Source organism: Pinus tabuliformis, chromosome 1_1 (assembly GCF_031772625.1).
Source record: "Pinus tabuliformis cultivar Carrire ecotype Pingquan chromosome 1_1, CPIR1, whole genome shotgun sequence".
In the NCBI taxonomy this organism is placed as follows: Eukaryota; Viridiplantae; Streptophyta; class Pinopsida; order Pinales; family Pinaceae; genus Pinus; species Pinus tabuliformis.
This window is the reverse complement of record NC_142297.1, coordinates 182,786,884-182,805,466: the sequence shown is the minus strand read 5'-3', so window position 1 is coordinate 182,805,466 and position 18,583 is coordinate 182,786,884. Positions and strand designations below refer to the sequence as shown.

General features: G+C 44.1%; 1 protein-coding gene across 1 annotated transcript in view; it reads right to left on the bottom strand.

The window, feature by feature from the left end:
- Nucleotides 1-18,583, bottom strand: part of LOC149212144 (serine hydroxymethyltransferase 1, mitochondrial-like) — a 207,913-nt gene that overhangs the window by 2,804 nt on the left and 186,526 nt on the right. The window lies entirely within an intron of this gene.

The window sequence follows — 18,583 nt, the reverse complement described above, 5'->3', positions numbered from 1 at the left end:
ACTCTAGAAGACCAGTCCAATTCAATCAATTGCAGATTGCCTCAATAAGAAGTGGCATGTCCATAATCATGGTTTATGATGGAACAGAAAGTGTCAAGGTAGCTGGCAATCACTCTTCTTTTAAGACAGAGGTCCTTAATTGTTTTACTGAAAATAAACACAGGTGCAACCTTAACTCATATACAGATCATCAACTGAAATACTGGAACAAACACACAAAGAACACAGTTATTTTTGGACAATCGTCCCCAAAAATACCCAACTTGGGAAAATTGATGCAATAGTTCTGAGGATTTTATTATTATGCAAAATTCTGGAGTACAACTAGGGTGCTGAACTGGCTCACCCAACAGAGCTTTTTACACGGCAGTAATACCTCTTCTCGGAGATAGATATTCAGCTTCCCAACACTAGTCTGCCCAATGAAAATCCTTCCAGCGCTTCTCCTAGGCTCTGTGTCAACCCTGCTAGCCTTAGCGTCACTCCTGAAACCTTTGCGTCGACCTTCTGCCTCTCTGCGTCAGCTCTCTGGCCTTCTGCATCACCCACGTGTTGATTTGGGATAGCATCGGATGTGCTCTAGCCATGAAAATTGGTGGAGAGGCTAAAGCACATGATATCTCCAAGACCCAGAAATGGTTTTGGTGGATTCTAACCGGTTTGGGAGATTTTAAAATAATTAATATTTTTAATGGAGTTCCTAAGTCTTGTTAGGAAATTATATATTACGGAGCAATGGAACACAAAATATTGCAGAAATATAAACACAGAAAACACATAAAACAAGAGAGACACAGATATACGTGGTTCACCCAGTTTGGGCTACGTCCACCCTGAACCGCCAGTGCTTCCTTTCTATTATCCAGGAAAATGAAGAGACACAACCTACAGCAGATCCGCTGTAATATCCTTTGTTTTCTCTCACTGTCTCACCTCTCCGTTTCTCACTCAGAGAATACACATCTATTACACAACCTCAAATACAATGCCCTCATACAAAGAGAGGGGTTGCCTTCTAGGGCAAAAAACCCTAAACTAAACATAAGTTCTACCGTCAGATCATCCCCCTAATGAACGGCCCAGATTGACTAGAAATTACTATACTTTTACAAGGCAATTTTACATCTATTTTTGGCTTCGGGGGCGCTACCCCCGAACCCCCGCCAGGGGACCGCTGGCCCCCGGACCCCCCAGCCGGGGGGGATCGGCCCCCTCGGACCCCCGCGGGGGGGACAAGTTCCCCCCGCATGGAGGGGTGTACAAACTTCCTGGGGGCTGAAACAAAGAACTCTGAACAATCATGCTCCACACCCAATAAGTCTAAACTTAGGAAAAATAAAATATTAATGGGTATTAATATACAACTGGGTTAGAAGGTTCCAAAAGTCATGGATCAAGCCAAATCTAATTTTAGCCTTAATCTCGAGCATTGAAGGACCAAGGAGAAAAGTATAAGAGGAGGCTTGAGGGGCAGCTGGAAGATACACCAGAGTGATCAGTCATCTATTTTACTAGAGCGGGGTTGCTAAGCAAAGTCGAATCAGTGATCAGCAGTAGGGGGCAGTGAGTACTAGACAGAGAGGCAGAGACAGTGCCGAGAGACCAGCACAGAGGCAGGAAGCGGGAAGAAGCAACAACCAGAGCAGGCCATGCAGAGCCCAGCAGAGACAATGCAAAGGCCGGAGGGACTGCGTCATCCATGTAGAAAGTTGTAGGAGTGACGTAGAGGGTCCCAGAGGTTGAGCAATGCCTCAGAGGGCTGACGCAAAGGCCAGAAGGGCCAGCACAGAGCTTCAGAGGTACTGGAGAGGGTTTTGTGGGACAGGTTTTCTGAATACCTATTTCCGAATAGAGAGACATTGTTGTCATATATTTTTCTTTGTCAGGTGAGCCAGTTTGGCACCCAATTGTACTCAAGGAAATATTACATAATAATATACCCTCAAAATAGTTGCAACGGTTTTTCCACATTAGGTTTTTCCGGGGATATTTGTCCAAAAATAACGATGTCACTTGTGTGTTTGTTTTCTTTCAGCTGTTGATATGTAGATATTGTGATTGTATTGTGTTTATTTCGGTATTTAAATGTTATAAATAACTTGTTCGAATTTAACAAGTAGAAGAAATAATCCAGCAAAATACAGATTAATTTTCTAACAAATAGACTTAGAAATTTCAACACCACACAGGCCCCTCAGCCTTGCGCAATCACTAGTTGCCTTTGCGTCGTTCCTGTTGCCTCTGCATAGCCCCTCTGTCACTCCGCTGATCCTCAGGCACTATCTCTGCCTCTCTGCTATGTACTCATTGCCCCTCGCTGCAACTCAGATCACTTGTTCGAATTTTCTCAGCAACCCTGCTCCAGAAAATCGAACTGACTGATCAATCTTGGTTTATCTCCAACTGACCCTCAAGCCTCCTCTTATACTTTTTCTGTTGAGTCTTCAATGGCCGAGATAGGTCTCTAATCAATGGCTAAGATTAGATTTGGCTTGATCCATGTCATTTAGAACATTCTCACCCAATTTTATATTAATACCCATTAATATTTTAATTTTCCTAAGTTTAGACTTAGGAACCCCATTAAAAATAATAATTATTTTAATATCTCTCTAACCCAGTGGAATTTCCCCAAACCATTTCTAGGTCTTGGAGATCTCATGTGCTTTAGCCTATCCACCAATTTGCATGGCTAGAGCACATCCGATGCTACCCCAAATCAACACCCCATCTTAGCGAGGAATGTGCTCTAGTAATGCTCCACCACTGAACATCACAATGATCCTCCAACACTGGTACCTGTGTTGATACTTGGCCTGCTGCCCAACACCCACTGCATTGTTGCCTCCTGTACTGCTGCCCATGGCTCTGCCATTACCACTGCTACATCTATACTACAGCTCTCTCTCAACATGTTGCATCCTGCTGTCCATAGCACTAGCACTGCTAACTACTGCACTGCAACTCAGTTACCAAGAAGTAAGTAACTGATCTACCCAAAATCCTAACATCCTTGTTAGTCCGGAAGCCTCTTGATGTTGAAGCTACCTCTTTGTTGCTATCCTGTGCTCCCTCTGTTGCCTGTGCGTTGCTGCAAACACCTTTGTGCCTCTCGCACTGCTGCAATCTCCTTTGTGCCTCTCACACTGCTACAAACACCTTTGTGCCTCTTGTACTACTGCAACCCCTACTACGTTGCTACAGATCTCTGCACTCTAGCACTGCCTTGTCGCTCCATCGCATCTTGCTTCTACCAAACATCTGTCATCCTTCTACTATCATTCGAGGCTCCCGTAGCTGGATATGATCCAAGAGTTTGGGCACCTTCAAGGATCCTGCCCCTCATCTTCTGTAGTCCTCCTAACTACATCTTGATGTCTCCCCACCTCTTCTCTAGAGGCGAATGAGCACTCATGGCACAATCGTCACTGTTTCAACTTCTTTCTTTGCCTTGGCCGAAGCTGCCTTGGAGTCAGAAGCCTCTCCCTTGTTCTTCTTCCTGGGACATTGGGATGCATAATAACCAGACTCCCCACAGTGGAAGCACTTCACCTTGGAGATATCCTTCTTCTTCCTCTTCCCCTACTGTCTCGTAGATACTAGAGCCGCATCCTCCTCCTCGTCTTTCTTGATTCGACCACCTTTGCCACTACTCCCCGCCTTGGTTAGCCGTTTAATCTCTTCTTAGCAAAGAGTTGCCCACATCTCTTCCCATCCTGGAAGAGTAGCTCTGCCCAAAATCCCTTGGACAAATGTCTCCCACTCATCGGAGACAACATTTAGGGCGGTCCTCACCATAAACTCCTCATCCAGTGTGGCCTCTATGGAAGTAAGTGGTCACAAATCTCCTACAATCTGAGGAGGAACAGATCTATCTACTCCCCCTTCTACATCTGATACGACCGCAGTTGATTCTCCAATAGCATCTTCCTCTGCACGAAAGTGCCTTGATACAATATTGTCAAAGTATCCCACATCTCCTTTGTCGTGTTCTTCTCGGCAATATGTGGTATGACATGATCCTTGACCCCATCAAGGATTATGCACTTTGCCTTCGCCATTGCATCCTCATACCTCTCATTATCAGCTGGGTCGACTGGGATAACCACGGTTCTCAAGGCAGAGCCCTTGATGCGATGTCTATCCAAGATTGTCAGGATCCTTGCCTTCTAGATGGCAAAGTTGGAAACCCCGTCCAACCTGTCTTGATCCATCAACCTGTTCACTACCATCTCCACTCTTCTTCTAGACTCCCTGAATCTGGATTCCCTCCTGGAAGTTCTCTCCTAGAATCCCTCTGAGTCCTGATTTTCCTACTGGAAATCTTCCCAAATGTCGAACCGCTCCTCTCTAATCCTCTTTGCGACTGCAACATGGATCTGCATTTCTTGGCTAGAAATTTGTCAAGGTAGCGACTCCCTCTACCTTGGTTCTGTCCCATTAGGTATTGTTTTGCTTCAACAACAACAACACCCCACCAGCGTCCCAATCCACAATTTGCCCATAACTCCCTATGCCCCAGCAACTGAAGAAACTAAGCCTTCCAGCTCTGCACAATCCCGACAAAGGCTGAATCACTCCTCTAGCCAACTGCGTCAAGCCTACCTGGCTGAGTAGGATGACGTGGCTCTTCGTGAGCCTCTTCTGCCTCTCCCTACCTTTGCATTGGCCCTCTCTCTGGCTCGAAATGATGACGCAGGCCCTCTACGTCACTCCTCTGCTACTTTCTGCTTAGGAGCAATGCTCTCTCTCGAGACAGCTGCTACTGTGCAAATACTTTCGATTACGCTGGTGTGTTCAGTCCTCTTGTGATATGCAACACTCTGTTGCCATGTTGAAATTTCTAAGTCTAACCAGTTAGAAATCCCTACTGCGTCCTCTAGTTTAAATTCTCCTATTTGTTTATTACATTAACAAGTTATTTATAAATATAAATACTGAAAATAAACACAGATGCAGCCTTAACTCATATACAGATCATCAACTAAAATATTGGAACAAACACACAAGGGACACCATTATTTTTTGACAATCGTCCCCAGAAAAACCCAACTTGGGAAAACCAGTTTAGTAGTTCTAAGGGTTTTATTATTATGTAGAATTATTGAGTACAACTAGGCTACCGAACTGGCTCACCCAACATATATTTTTACACAACAGTAATACCTCTTCTCGGAGACAGATATTCAGCGTCATAGCACTAATGTTCCCCGTGAAAATCCTTCCAACGCTTCTCCTAGGCTCTGCGTGTTGAAGTTTCTAAGTTTACTTAATTTAGAAACCCTTCATGCACATTTTCTGATTTATTCCTACCTACTTGTTAATTTTTCTTTAACAAGTTATTTACAAAGTAAACACTGAAAATAAACACCAATGCATGCTCAACATATTACAGATCAACAACTAAAAGAAACAAAAACAAACACACCACATGACACCATTATTTTTGGACCAATGTCCCCAGAAAAACCCAATGCGGGAAAACCGGTGCAGCTATCTAAGGGTTTTCTTATTAAGCAATATTAGAGTACAATCTGGGTGCCATAACTAGCCTACCCAACAGAGAACTTCCTTAGCAGCTATACCTCACAGTTTGAGAGAAATCTCCTGGCTGAAACCACAGTAAACCCTTCTGGCAACTCCTTAGCACAAAACCGCTCTTGCAACCCCAACGTCTGCCCAATCTGGAATGCATCAGCCCCTCTCTGTCTCACGCTGGCCCTGCATCTACCTTTCTTGGCTTGCATCAACCCCACGAGGCCCTGCGCCAACCCCACGAGGCCCCTCTGGTGCTCTGCGCAGCACTTGGCTGCCTCTGCGTGGCCCTGCGTGAGCCTTTGCTAGCTCTACGTCACCCTCCTTGGCTGTTGCGCTGCTCTCCCGGCACAATCTTTGCCTTCTCTGTTCCTCTATACTCAATGCCCCTCAATTGCTCTCCCAATCATTGATTATATCTCTCTTAGCAAACCCTGCTCTAGAGAATAGAATGACTGATCATCTAGTGTGATTTCCAAGTGACCCTCAAGCCTCCTCTTATACTTTTCTTGTTAACGATTCAACGGTCAAGATTAGGTCCCTAATCAACAGTTAAGATTAGATCTGGCTTGATCCATCTCATTTGGACCACTCTAACACAGATTCATATTAATACACATCAATATTTTATTTTCCCTAAGTTTAAACTTAGGGACTCCATTAAAAATATTAATTATTTTAATATCTCTTGATCTGTTTAGAATCTACCCAAACCCTTTTTGGGTATTGGAGATCTCATGTGCCCCAACCTCTCCACCAAATTTCATGGCTAGAACACATCTGATGCTACCCCAAATCAACACACCCTCTTAGCGAGGATTGTGCTCTAGCAATAGTCCTCACTGAGTATTACTTTGATCATCCGGCATCGGTACCTATGCTGATGCTAGGCCTTCCTGCCCAACATCCTCTACACTGCTACCTCTTGTACTGTTGCCCATGGTTCTGCGACTACCACTGCTGCATCTGTACAACACCTCCCTCTGCATCCGTGCTGCTGCTGGTTCTTTCTCCCAGCACTGCATCTGGACTGCACCTCCTCTCGAGTCTCATCATGCTGCCCACTGCTGCACTGCAACTCAGTTACCAAGAAGTAAGTCACTAATCTCCCAACTGACCACCCTGTTGGGCTAGAAACACCCTTGATGCTGAAGCTCTCTCTGCTGCTGACAAATGCCCCCTCTTTGACCTCTGCACTGCTGCAGCAACTCTCCTGCAACTCGCACCATTGCACACCTCTCTATGTCGTCCTGCACTAGTGCAACACTCCTATGCCTCTCGCACTGTTGTAGTTTGCTAGCTCTGCATTGTCTCAGGACCCCTACACTGTAGCTCCCTCTGCCGCTCCATCCGCATCCATCTCTACCTGAATCAACCAGTCCTGCTACTCCTCTTCGGGGCTCCCGTAGCAAGGTCTAATCCAAGAGGCTGGGTACCTAGAGGATCTTGCCCCTCATCCCCTGTAGTCCATCTGACTACAACTCAATGTCTCCCCACTTCTGCTCAAGTGGTGCGTGTGCACTCATGGCACAGTCATCGTCTGTTAAAACTTTCTTCTCTGCTCGTGTTGGCGCTACCTTAGTCTTGAAAGACTCTCCCTTACTCTTCTTCCTTGGGCACTGGGTCACATAATGACCCATCTCCCCACAGTGGAAGCACGTGATCTTGGAGAGATCTTTCTTCTTCCGCTTCTCCTGCTTTCTCTCAGATGCTAGGGCCACATCCTCTTCCTCCTGCTTGACCTTGATCCCATTGCTGCTGCTACTTGTGTTTGACTGCTGTCTGATCTCTTCTTGGCGAAGAGCTGTCGACATCTCGTCCCAAGGTAGGAAAGTCCCTATGCCCAGAATGCTCTGGACAAACACTTCCCACTCTTCTGAGATAGCATTTAGGGTTGTCCTCACAATAAGCTCCTAATCTGGTGTCACTCCTATAGCAGTCAACTGATCTCGAATCTCATTCAGTCCTCTAAGGAAGGAGTCAATCGATTGGCCCTTCTTCATTTGATACGACCTCATCTAGTTCTCGAGCAACATTCTTCTCTGCACAGAAGTATGCTGGTACAGGTTCTTGAGAGCCTCCCACATCTCAACTGTCATTTCCTTCTCGGCTATATGTGGTACCACATGATCCTTGACCCCATCAAGGATAATGCACTTGGCCCTTGCCATCGCCTCCTCATACTTGTCGTTATCATTGGGATCAACTAGGATAGCTATAACTTTCAAGGCGAAGTTCTTAACACAATTCCTGTCAAGCACTGATAAGATTCTGGCCTTCCAAACTGCAAAGTTCGATGCTCCATCTAGTCTATCCTGATCTCTTACCCCGTGTAGTGTCGTGATGCTCCTCTACTTCCCTCTTGGAAGTTCTCTATTTGACTCCTCTTAGTCTCTGCTTCCCGTTTGGAAGTTCTCTTTTGGACTCCCTCTGAGTCCTGATTTCCCTCCTGGAAATCCTTCTGCCGCTTGTCGAAATGCCCCCTACTCTGATCGTCTTGTGCAACTGCACTGTTGATCTGGGTTCCTTGGCTAGAAACCATCGGTAACAACTCCTCTGGCCTTACTCTGTCAGGTACTGTTCTGACTACAGTACCTCACCAGCTCCACACTACAATATTCTTGCAGCATTCTAGACCCCAGCAATTGCCTCTCTGTGAACTGCGTCAGCCCCTCTCTGCCTCACACTACCTCTGCGTCACCCTAGATGGGTCTGCGTCAGCCCTCTGGCCCTCTACGTCAGCAACGCAACACTGGCCTCTCTGAGGCTCTACGCAGTTCTCGGCTTCTTTTGTGTGCCTCTTGCTGGCTCTGCGTCACACTTCCTTGGCTTCTGCGTTACTAGAAACAACTTCTGTCACCTATTGCTCCGCTCGGCTGATGTCTTTTAGTCCTCCCGTGATTTGTAATCATACTTCGATGCCATGTTGAAGTTTCTAAGTTTACTTAATTTAAAAACCCTTCATGCACTTTTTCTGATTTATTCCTACCTACTTGTTAATTTTTCTTTAACAAGTTATTTACAAAGTAAATATTGAAAATAAACACTAGTGCATGCTCAACATATTACAGATCAGCAACCGAAAGAAACAAGAACAAACACACCACATGACACCATTATTTTTGGACCAATGTCCCCGAAAAAACCCAATGCAGGAAAACCGGTGCAGCTATCTAAGGGTTTTCTTATTAAGCAATATCATAGTACAATCTGGGTCTCGTAACTGGCCTACCGAACAGAGAATTTCCTTAGCAGCTATACCTCACAGTTTGAGAGAAATCTCTTGGCTGAAACCCTGGAAAACACTTCCAGCAGCTCCTTAGCACAAAACTGCTCCTGCAATCCCAGCGTTTGCCCAATATGGACTATGTCAGCCCCTCTCTGTCTCACGCTTGCCCTACGTCAGCCTTTCTTGGCCTGCGTCAGCTCTAGGAGCCTCTGCATCAACTACGCTGGCCCCTTTGGTGCTCTGCGTAGCACTTGGCTGCCTGTGCGTGAGCGTTTGCTGAATCTGCGTCACCCTCCTTGGTTGCTACGCTACTCTCTCGACACAATCTCTATTCCTCTATACAAAATGCCACTCAGCTGCTCTCCTGATCAATGATTTTATCTCTCTTAGCAAACCCCGCTTTAAAGAATAGAATGACTGACCATCTGGTGTGATCTCCAAGTAACCCTCAAGCCTCCTCTTATACTTTTCCTGCTGATGATTCAATGACCAAGATTAAGTCCCTAATCAATGGCTAAGATTAGATCTGGCTTGATCCATGTCTTTGAACCACTCTAACACAAATTCATATTAATACGCATTAATATTTTATTTTCCCTAAGTTTAAACTTAGGGACTCCATTAAAAATATTAATTATTTTAATATCTCCTGATCTGTTTAAAATCTGCCCAAACCCTTTCTAGGTATTGGAGAACGCATGTGCCCCAACCTCTCCACCAAATTTTGTGGCTAAAGCACATCCAATGCTACCCCAAATCAACATTGCGTCAGCACTGCTAGCCTTAATGTCACTCCTGAACCCTCTGCATCAGCCTTCTGCCTCTCTGCGTCAACTTTCTGGCCTTCTACGTCACCCACGCAGACCCCTCAGCGTATGCGCAGTCACTAGCTGCCTCTGCGTGGTTCCTGTTGCCTTTGTGTACTTATGGTTGCATCTGCGTAGCCCCTCTGCCACTGCGGTGATCCTCAGGCACTATCTCTGCCTCTCTACTATGTACTCATTGCCCCTCACTACAACTCAGATCACTTGTTCGAACTTTCTCTGCAACCCCGTTCCAGAAAATCGAACTGACTGATCAATCTTGGCGTATCTCCAACTGACCCTCAAGCCTCCTGTTATATTTTTCCTGTTCAGTCTTCAACTACCGAGATTAAGTCTCTAATCAATGACTAAGATTAGATTTGGCTTGATCCATGTCATTTAGAACATTCTCACCTAGTTTTATATTAATACTCATTAATATTTTAATTTTCCTAAATTTAGACTTAGGAACCCCATTAAAAATATTAATTATTTTAATATCTCTCTAACTGGGTGGAATTTCCCCAAACCATTTATGGGTCTTGGAGATCTCATGTGTTTTAGTCTCTCCACCAATTTTCATCGCTAGAGCACATCTGATACTACCCCAAATCAACAACGATGCCTCGAAGGTTGATGTAGCTGAAAAGAAAAGTAAAAGCATAATTGGCCACATTCAACAGTAAAATATACCACAAAATGAAAAAGATGGTCAGGACAAACACATTTAGCACATGGGAAAAAATCCAAATGCATGAGCTCTACCCCATACCCATGGCCATCACCTTGGTTCCTATAGGCCCTAGATGAGCCTCCTTTATCATTCTGGAACCCATGATTGTCCCAACCTCTAGTGGGCAATGAACCGCCCTACCTTAAAAGGGGTATCCACTATTGTACCTTACACATCATGCTCTTATCCATCGAGCCCCGAATAGTTAATCAAAGAAAAGTCATAAAAGACAAAAGGCATATAAAGAAAGGTGGAAAAATCAAGACCGGGGTATCTCGTGCACCACGATTGCTCCTTCCTATACATTATCTACCCAAGTGTGGGCTTTCCTTTATTAGCTACCCTTGTATCCCGATATGTGGTCCATGATTTGTTGATTTGGGGTAGCATCAGATGTGCTCTAGCCATGAAAATTGGTGGAAAGGCTAAAGCACGTGAGATCTCCAAGACCCAGCAATGGTTTGGAGAAATTCTACCCAATTAAGGAGATATGAAAATAATCAATATTTTTAATGGAGTTCCTAAATCTAAACTTAGGAAAATAAAAATATTAATGGGTATTAATATAAAACTGGGTTAGAAGGTTCTAAAAGGCCTAGATCAAGCCAAATCTAATATTAGCCATTGATTAGAGATGTAATCTCGACCATTGAAGAATCAACAGAAAAAGTATAAGAGGAGGTTTGAGGATCAGTTGGAGATACACCAGAGTGATCAATCAGTTTGATTTTCTAGAATGGGGTTTGCTAAGAGAAATCAAACCAATGATCAGAGTTGTAGTGAGGGGCAGTGAGTACGAGGCAAAGATAGTGCCGAAAGACCAACGCAGAGGCAGAGAGGCAAACACAGAGCTAGAGGGAGTCACGCAGATTCCAGCAGTGACTGCGCAGAGGCCACAAGGGCCTGCGTGACCCACGTAGAGGCTGCAGAAGTGACGCAGAGGGCCAAAGAGGCTGCGCAGAGCCTTAGAAGGCTGATGCAGTGCTTCAAAGTGTGCTGAGGAGAGTTTCGTGGAGCAAACTTTCCGAAAATCTACTTCCGAAGAGAGGTATTACTGCCAGATTTTTTATCTCTTTCGGGTGAGCCAGTTTGGCACCTAGTGTAGTCAAGAAAAGTTGCTTAATAATAAAACCCTCAGAACTGTTGCACCGGTTTTCCCAAGTTGGGTTTTTCCAGGGACGATTGTCCAACAATAACGGTGTCCCTTGTGTGTTTTTCTATTTATTTCAATTGTTGATCTATAGATGGTTGAGACTGTATTGTGTTTATTTCAATATTTATATGGTTAAATAACTTGTTAGTAATTAAACAAGTAGGCGAAATAAACTAGGGAACATAAATAAAATTTCTAACGAGTAATACTTAGAAATTTCAACATGGTATCAGAGCGTTGCAGATCACAGGAGAGCTGAAGGCACTAGCTGAATCAAAGAATTTGTAGCAGAAACAACTGTCATGAGTGACAGAAGTTGTTCCTAGGCAGAAAGAGCAGAGAAGGGTTGACGCAGAGAACCTGCGTCATCAGTTCGAGCCAAAGAGGCCAGTGCAGAGGCTGAGGAAGGCAAAAGAGGTTCACGAAGAGCTACGAAGAGACCAGGAGGGTTGATGCAGTTGGCCAGGGGAGAAAATTAGCCTTGCCAGGATTGCGCAGACCCTAGAGGTTCAATTCTTCAGTTGTTAGGGCATAGGAAGTTGTGGGCAAATCAGAGAGAGTGAAGCTGGTGGGGTGTCGTTGCTACCGAGAAAGAACAATACTTAACGGAACAAAACCAAGGTAGAAGGGAGTCGCTAATTGGCAGATTTCTAGCAAAGAAATCCAGATCAATGTTGCAAGATCATAAGAGATCGGAGAGGTGCGATTCGATTGTTGGCAAAGAACTTCCAAGAGGGAAGTAGAGACTCAGAGGGAGTCGAAGAGAGAACTTCCAGGAGGGAAGTAGAGACTAGGAGGAGTCAAAAAAGAGAGCAGAGAGATGGCCATGAACGGACTAAGGGATCAGGATAGGTTGGATGGGGCGTCCAACTTTGTCATCTGGAAGGCCAAGATCCTGTTTGTTCTAAATAGACATCGCATCAAGGTCCTCGCCTTGAGAACCGTGGCTATCCCAATCGACCCAGCTGAAAATGAAAGGTATGAGGATGCGATGGCCAAGGCAAAATGCATAATCCTTGATGGGGTCAAGGATCATGTGGTCCAGCGTATTGCTGAGAAGGAAATGACAGAGGAAATGTGGGACACCTTGACGAAGTTGTATCAAGGCACTTTCGTGCTGAGGAAGATGCTACTGGAGAATCAGCTGCGGTCGTACCAAATGCAGAAGGGGGAGCAGATAAATCACTTCCTCGGGAGGTTGCAAGAGATCCGAGACCAACTGACTTCCATAGGGAACATGCCAAATCAAGAATTAATGGTGAGGACCGCCCTAAATGCAGTCTTCGAGGAGTGGGAGACATTCATCTAAAGGATTTTGGGTAGAGCGATTCTTCCAGGATGGGAAAAACTGTGGGCAACTCTTCGCCAAGAAGAGATCGGACGACTGACCAAGGCGGAAGCAACAACAAAGGAGCCTCAATCATGAAAGAGGAGGAAGAGGATGTAGCTCTGGCATCTCCGAGGCAACAAGGGATGAGAAAGAAAAAGGACCTCTCCAAGATTAAGTGCTTCAACTGTGGGGAGTTGGGCCATTATGCAACCCAGTGTCCAAGGAAGAAGAATAAGGGAGAGGCGTCTGACTCCAAGGCAGCGCCAACGAAGGCAGAGAAGGAGGTAGAGGATGATGATGATTGTGCCATGAGCACTCACGTACCTGTAGAGAAGAGGTGGGGAGACATCGAGTTGTAGTCAAGAAGACTATAGGCAATGAGGGGCAGGATCCTTGAGGTACCCAAACTCTTGGATCAGATCTAGCTACGGGAACCCCGAAGAGATAGTAGCAAGATGGCGGATGTCGGTAGAAATAGATGCGGATGAAGCGACAGAGAGTGCTAGAGTACAGGGATCTGTAACAGCGCAGTGGGGGTTGCAGTAGTGCGAGAGGCACAGAGGACGTTGCAGCAGTGCAGTAAGGCACATAGGGGTTTGCAGCGGTGCGAGAGACACAAAGATGTGTTGCTTCAGTGTAGAGATAGCAGAGGGAGCACGAGATAGCGACAGAGGGAGCTTCAACATCAGGAGTGTTTATACCCTGACAAGGATGTCAGTAGTTGGATAGATCAGTTAACATCGTCTCAGTAACTGAGTTGTAGTGTAGCAGTAGCAGAGGTAGTGCTATGGGAAGCACGATGCAGCATGAGGAGAGACTCGAGAGGGCTGCAGTGCAGATGCAAAATTAGGAGGAAGGACCAACAGTAGCACGGATGCAGAGGAGTAGTCGTACAGATGTAGCAGTGGCAGTGGTAGAGCCATGGTCAGTAGTATAGGATGCAGCAGTGCAGAGGATGTTGGGTAGGAAGGCCAAGCATCAGCACAGGTACCAATGTCGGATGATCAGGGTGATGTTCAGTGGTGGAGCATTACTAGAGTACATTCCTCACTAAGAGGGAGTGTTGATTTGGGGTAGCATCAGATGTGCTCTAGCCATGAAAATTGGTAGAAAGGCTAAAGCACATGAGATCTCCAAGACCCATAAATGGTTTAGGGAAATTCTACCCAGTTAAGGAGATATAAAAATAATTAATATTTTTAATGGAGATATTAAAAATATTACTGGGTATTAATATAAAACTGGGTTAGAAGGTTCTAAAGGACATGCATCAAACCAAATCTAATCTTAGCCATTGATTAGAGATGTAATCTCGGCCATTGAAGACTCAATAGAAAAAGTATAAGAGGAGGCTTGAGGGTCAGTGGGAGACACCAGAGTGACTAGTCAATTCGATTTTCTAGAGCATAGTTTGCTAAGAGAAATCGAACCAGTGATCAGAGTTGCAGCGAGGGGCAGTGAGTACGAGGCAGAGAAGCAGAGATAGTGCCGGAAGACCCGTGCAGAGGCAGAGAGGCAGACGCAAAGTCAGAGGGAGCCACGCAGAGGCCAGCAGTGACTGCGCAGAGGCCAGATGGGCCTGCGTGACCCATGCAGAGGCTGCAGAAGTGACGCAGAGGGCCAGAGAGGTTGCGCAGAGCCTCAGAGGGCTGACGTAGAGGGTTTCAAGCTGACGCAATGCTTCAGAGTGTGCTGAGGAGGGTTTCATGGAGCAAACTTTCCGAAACTCTGCTTCTGAAGAGAGGTATTACTGCCAGATTTTTTATCTCTGTCGGGTGAGCCAGTTTGGCACCCAGCGTATTCAAGAAAAGTTGCTTAATAATAAAACCCTTGGGACTACTACACTGGTTTTCCCAAGTTGGGTTTTTTGGGGGCGATTGTCCAACAATAACAGTGTCCCTTATGTGTTTGTCTATTTCTTTCAGCTGTTGATCTGTAGATGGTTGAGACTGTATTGTGTTTATTTTAGTATTTATGTGGTTAAATAACTTGTTAGAATTAAACAAGTAGGAGAAATGAACCAGAGAATACAGATAAAATTTCTAACGGGTAATACTTAGAAATTTCATCATGATTTCCCCTCTCATTCCCTATTCCATTCATTTGTTTATCACATGCCACTACCATTTGAAGGATGTACCTTGGACATACTATCCCCTCTAAAGGTAGAAACCACCTAATAAGATACTTAGTTAACCCCCTTCGGAGCTTGGAGACATTAGCACATGCCAAAGCCCACTATGGAAGGGCATGCCATTATGAAGTGCCTGCCCAGTGTCCATGGTTTGTAAGCTCTTTAACTCGATTCATTCAAATAACTAGTTGTACTGGAAGGCTAGCACACTTATTGGATCTTATGCAGGATTGCAGATGGTCTCCATTTTGAGTTTGGTCTCCCTACACTGGGTCCTAACCCTCTAAAGGGCTACATTGGCACATGTAGGGTGTGCGTAGAGAGCCACGGGCCTCCACAACAATAGACAACATTCCATGGATCCCCATAGATTCACCTATTGGACGAGGAAGATGCACCTGGTTCACCATGCCCATCTAGCCCCATAGTTGTACCATGCACTTGGAAGATGACCCTGGACTTGTATGTTGATATGACATCACTCACACCAACATTTGAGCCCTTATAAATGATCTACAAACATTTGCAATCTATTTGGAGACCCATGAGGTTACTTGTGTGCCCCCACACCCATTGGGAGGTTCATAGGTTTATTATTTGGAGAACGAGGGGCCAACCCCTTGTCCACTACTTTAGGGAATCCTATTCATCATTATGGCACTTGTGAACTTCATCAGGCTTCATAGAAGGCCCAACGACATGTATTATTGATCATTCGACCTCATGAGAGGCTTATTCTTTTGTTCATGAGCTAGTTGGTGGGCTTGTCACCAAAAGTTAGTTATTTTCACAATATTTTATTCTAGGGCCTAATGTAGGCCTAATTAGCTAAATTGAATTCATTAGAAGTGTATAAATACAAGTGATGTGAATTCATTTTAGCATCATCACTTGGATTGGACTTGTATCTCTTTAGAGAACTTCGCTATCCTTCTTGGAGGACGAATTTTTGGAGCATGGAATGAATTTTGATGTTTGGATCATTTTCTCTTGTCTTGGAGCTTCTTGATTGGCAAAGTTTTGATGGTTGGATATACTCTTAATACATGTAAGTGAAATTTAATGCTATTCTTTCTTTCTATTTTGTCACATACATTGTTGTTGGGATTTCGCTACACTAGGGCTAATTTACAGCATCCATTTATGGGAAGTTGTGGAAATTTTGTTTCTAGATGGTGATGCTTCATGTATGGACCATGTATTATGAGCGAATATTCCTAGAGATGCTTCATCATTGAAATTCATCTTGATAAACCATCTATTTTGCAAAACAAATATAAAGCTCTTGAAGTTGCTTTTGTTGTTGCCCTAATGATAAGCAAAGTTGTCTTCAAGGCTTCCTTGACACAGAAAATCCAAAGTCCATAGTCATAATTCTACTTGACTCCAATCTCCCCAAAAGGATTAGGCACTAGTCCTTCATAGGTGATCACCTCAAAGCTTATTTCTTTCACCTTCCCCTCTTTTCTAGGCCTAGCCATTCAAACACTTTGATTTGTTGGTCCACAACTACGCTAGTGTGTCCTCAAGAAGCCCTCCAAATTTCACGAGACTCTGACGGTGGAATCTTGGGATATCGCAACCCCTAGCTTGAAGACCGATTCTTGCCCATGGTTTCCTTAGGCTAGAAACCTCACTGGGATCATTGCATTATCTTTCATTGAAAATTCCTTCCTTGATCCCCTTCTTCCCCTTCATTAGGTCAAGTATATCATTGATTGCTAAACCCTCCCCCCTTGACCTAACCCGGGTCCCCTTGGTCCCATGTGGTCTCACAACTTATTGAAGCCAATTTCACAAAGACCACTTGGAAGCCAAGTTTCCACAAGGATTTTAGGAGCTCAAAATCTTCTTGACAAATCATATACTCAAAACCTAGCTCTTAGAATTCCCCTAAGCCCTTCCTAGAGAGCCTTTCATCTTGCTTTCAAGGATAGCAAGCCATATATTTGAGCCTCTCTTGTGAATAGGATTTTAGGATCACCTCTCATCCTATCATTGATTCATTCAATTTCGTCATCCTTATTATAATGAGTCTCCTCCCTTCGGTGAAAGGTCATAAAGAGTAGGGAGCCTTAACCAGGGTGACAGTGGGTTATTGCTCCTTTGTTGTCCTTGACCTAGTGGTAGCCCTTCAAGGATCCCCTTTTAGGACCCCTGCTAGTTGAGCGGTAACAGGAAGAATGGACAATAATTTAAGAATGAAGAATCTTAAACAAAAGCAATGTCATCTTGAAAGTACTTATCTTTTATGAAGAATGCAGGAGGCCATCTGCTCCCTTTCACTCCTCCCTTCAAGGACTTATGTTGACTTCACTCTCTAGAAAGAATCCAACCTGAACTTCTTATCTCACCAGTAGCCAAGACCTACTCATCAAAGTACTTATCCAGATTATACCCTCAACTAGGGTTTCTTTGAATTTTAAAATAAATGTATATAAATATTTCAAGGGTTGCTCCCCGATTCCATCTCATGTTAGGCTTTACTTCAAGGGTTTCTGTTGAACCCTAGCTTAATGGATTCTTACTGAAAAGAATACATGCCATCTCTCAAAGACCTAACCTAGTCTAAAAGATCAATATTTCCCTAGGGTTTCATTCAAACCCTAGCCTTCTTTTAGGTCATCTGCCATCTGTTCTTATTCAACTAATTCCATCAAGGGTGTCTACTTGGGGTGATCTCCATGGCTTCTCTTCAACCCAAATTTGATACCATGTTAATTTTTCTTAGGGCTTCATTGTTCTTTGCTTTGATAATTGCATTACACCATTTCCATAGAGAATTCACCCCACAACATTATAACAATATTTCATCATATGCAATTAGTTAGAAAGAACAATAACATTAGTGATGTCGCAAAACATAAAGAAACAATAGAAGAGAAGCTTGCACAAATAGAGACACCAAGATTTGGTTGGAGACCAGGGCGAAACCCCACAAAGGGGGAAACCCAGAATTCAATTCTTCTTCTTTTATTAGATTTCATCAATTGTTCAACTAAGATACAAAGTACAAATATCAATAGGTTGCCCAGGGTCTATATATCTGTTGTTCACAACTTCATTTGTGAACAAGATTCATCAACATTGTTCTTACATTATCTTTGCCATATTGTTATAGGGATTGCAACATGAAAATACCCTCACTGCTCTGAGATACATCAATGAGAAACTGTGATGCCTTACATGACTGAGAGGAATGGCATACATATAACTATGGAGCCTTCCATATATTTGTGATGCCATATAACTGTGATGCCCTATACACTACTGTAGTGCCACTATATTTATGCAGAGGAACTGAGTGCATGTAATGCAGAAATATGCAATTGGGATGATGTTAACTTTACTACTGAAGCCAAGACCAACTACAGAGAACAAAGATCAATCATACAACAACTGTGATACTGTGATTCCATCCATACATATATAATTGGACTGAGATATAGGTGATCATAAAGGGACCATACAAACTCGTAGAGGATCATAAATATAACTTTCTGGCACCATTCCTAAATATCTTAACTGGGAGGAATAGATGCCATGCATGATGTTATACATACCACAGTGACATGCCATGCGATGCAATGTACTGAGATACCAAGACCGTATGTGATGCTGAGACTGTATATGTGATGGCCAAAACTATAACACATGCAATGACTG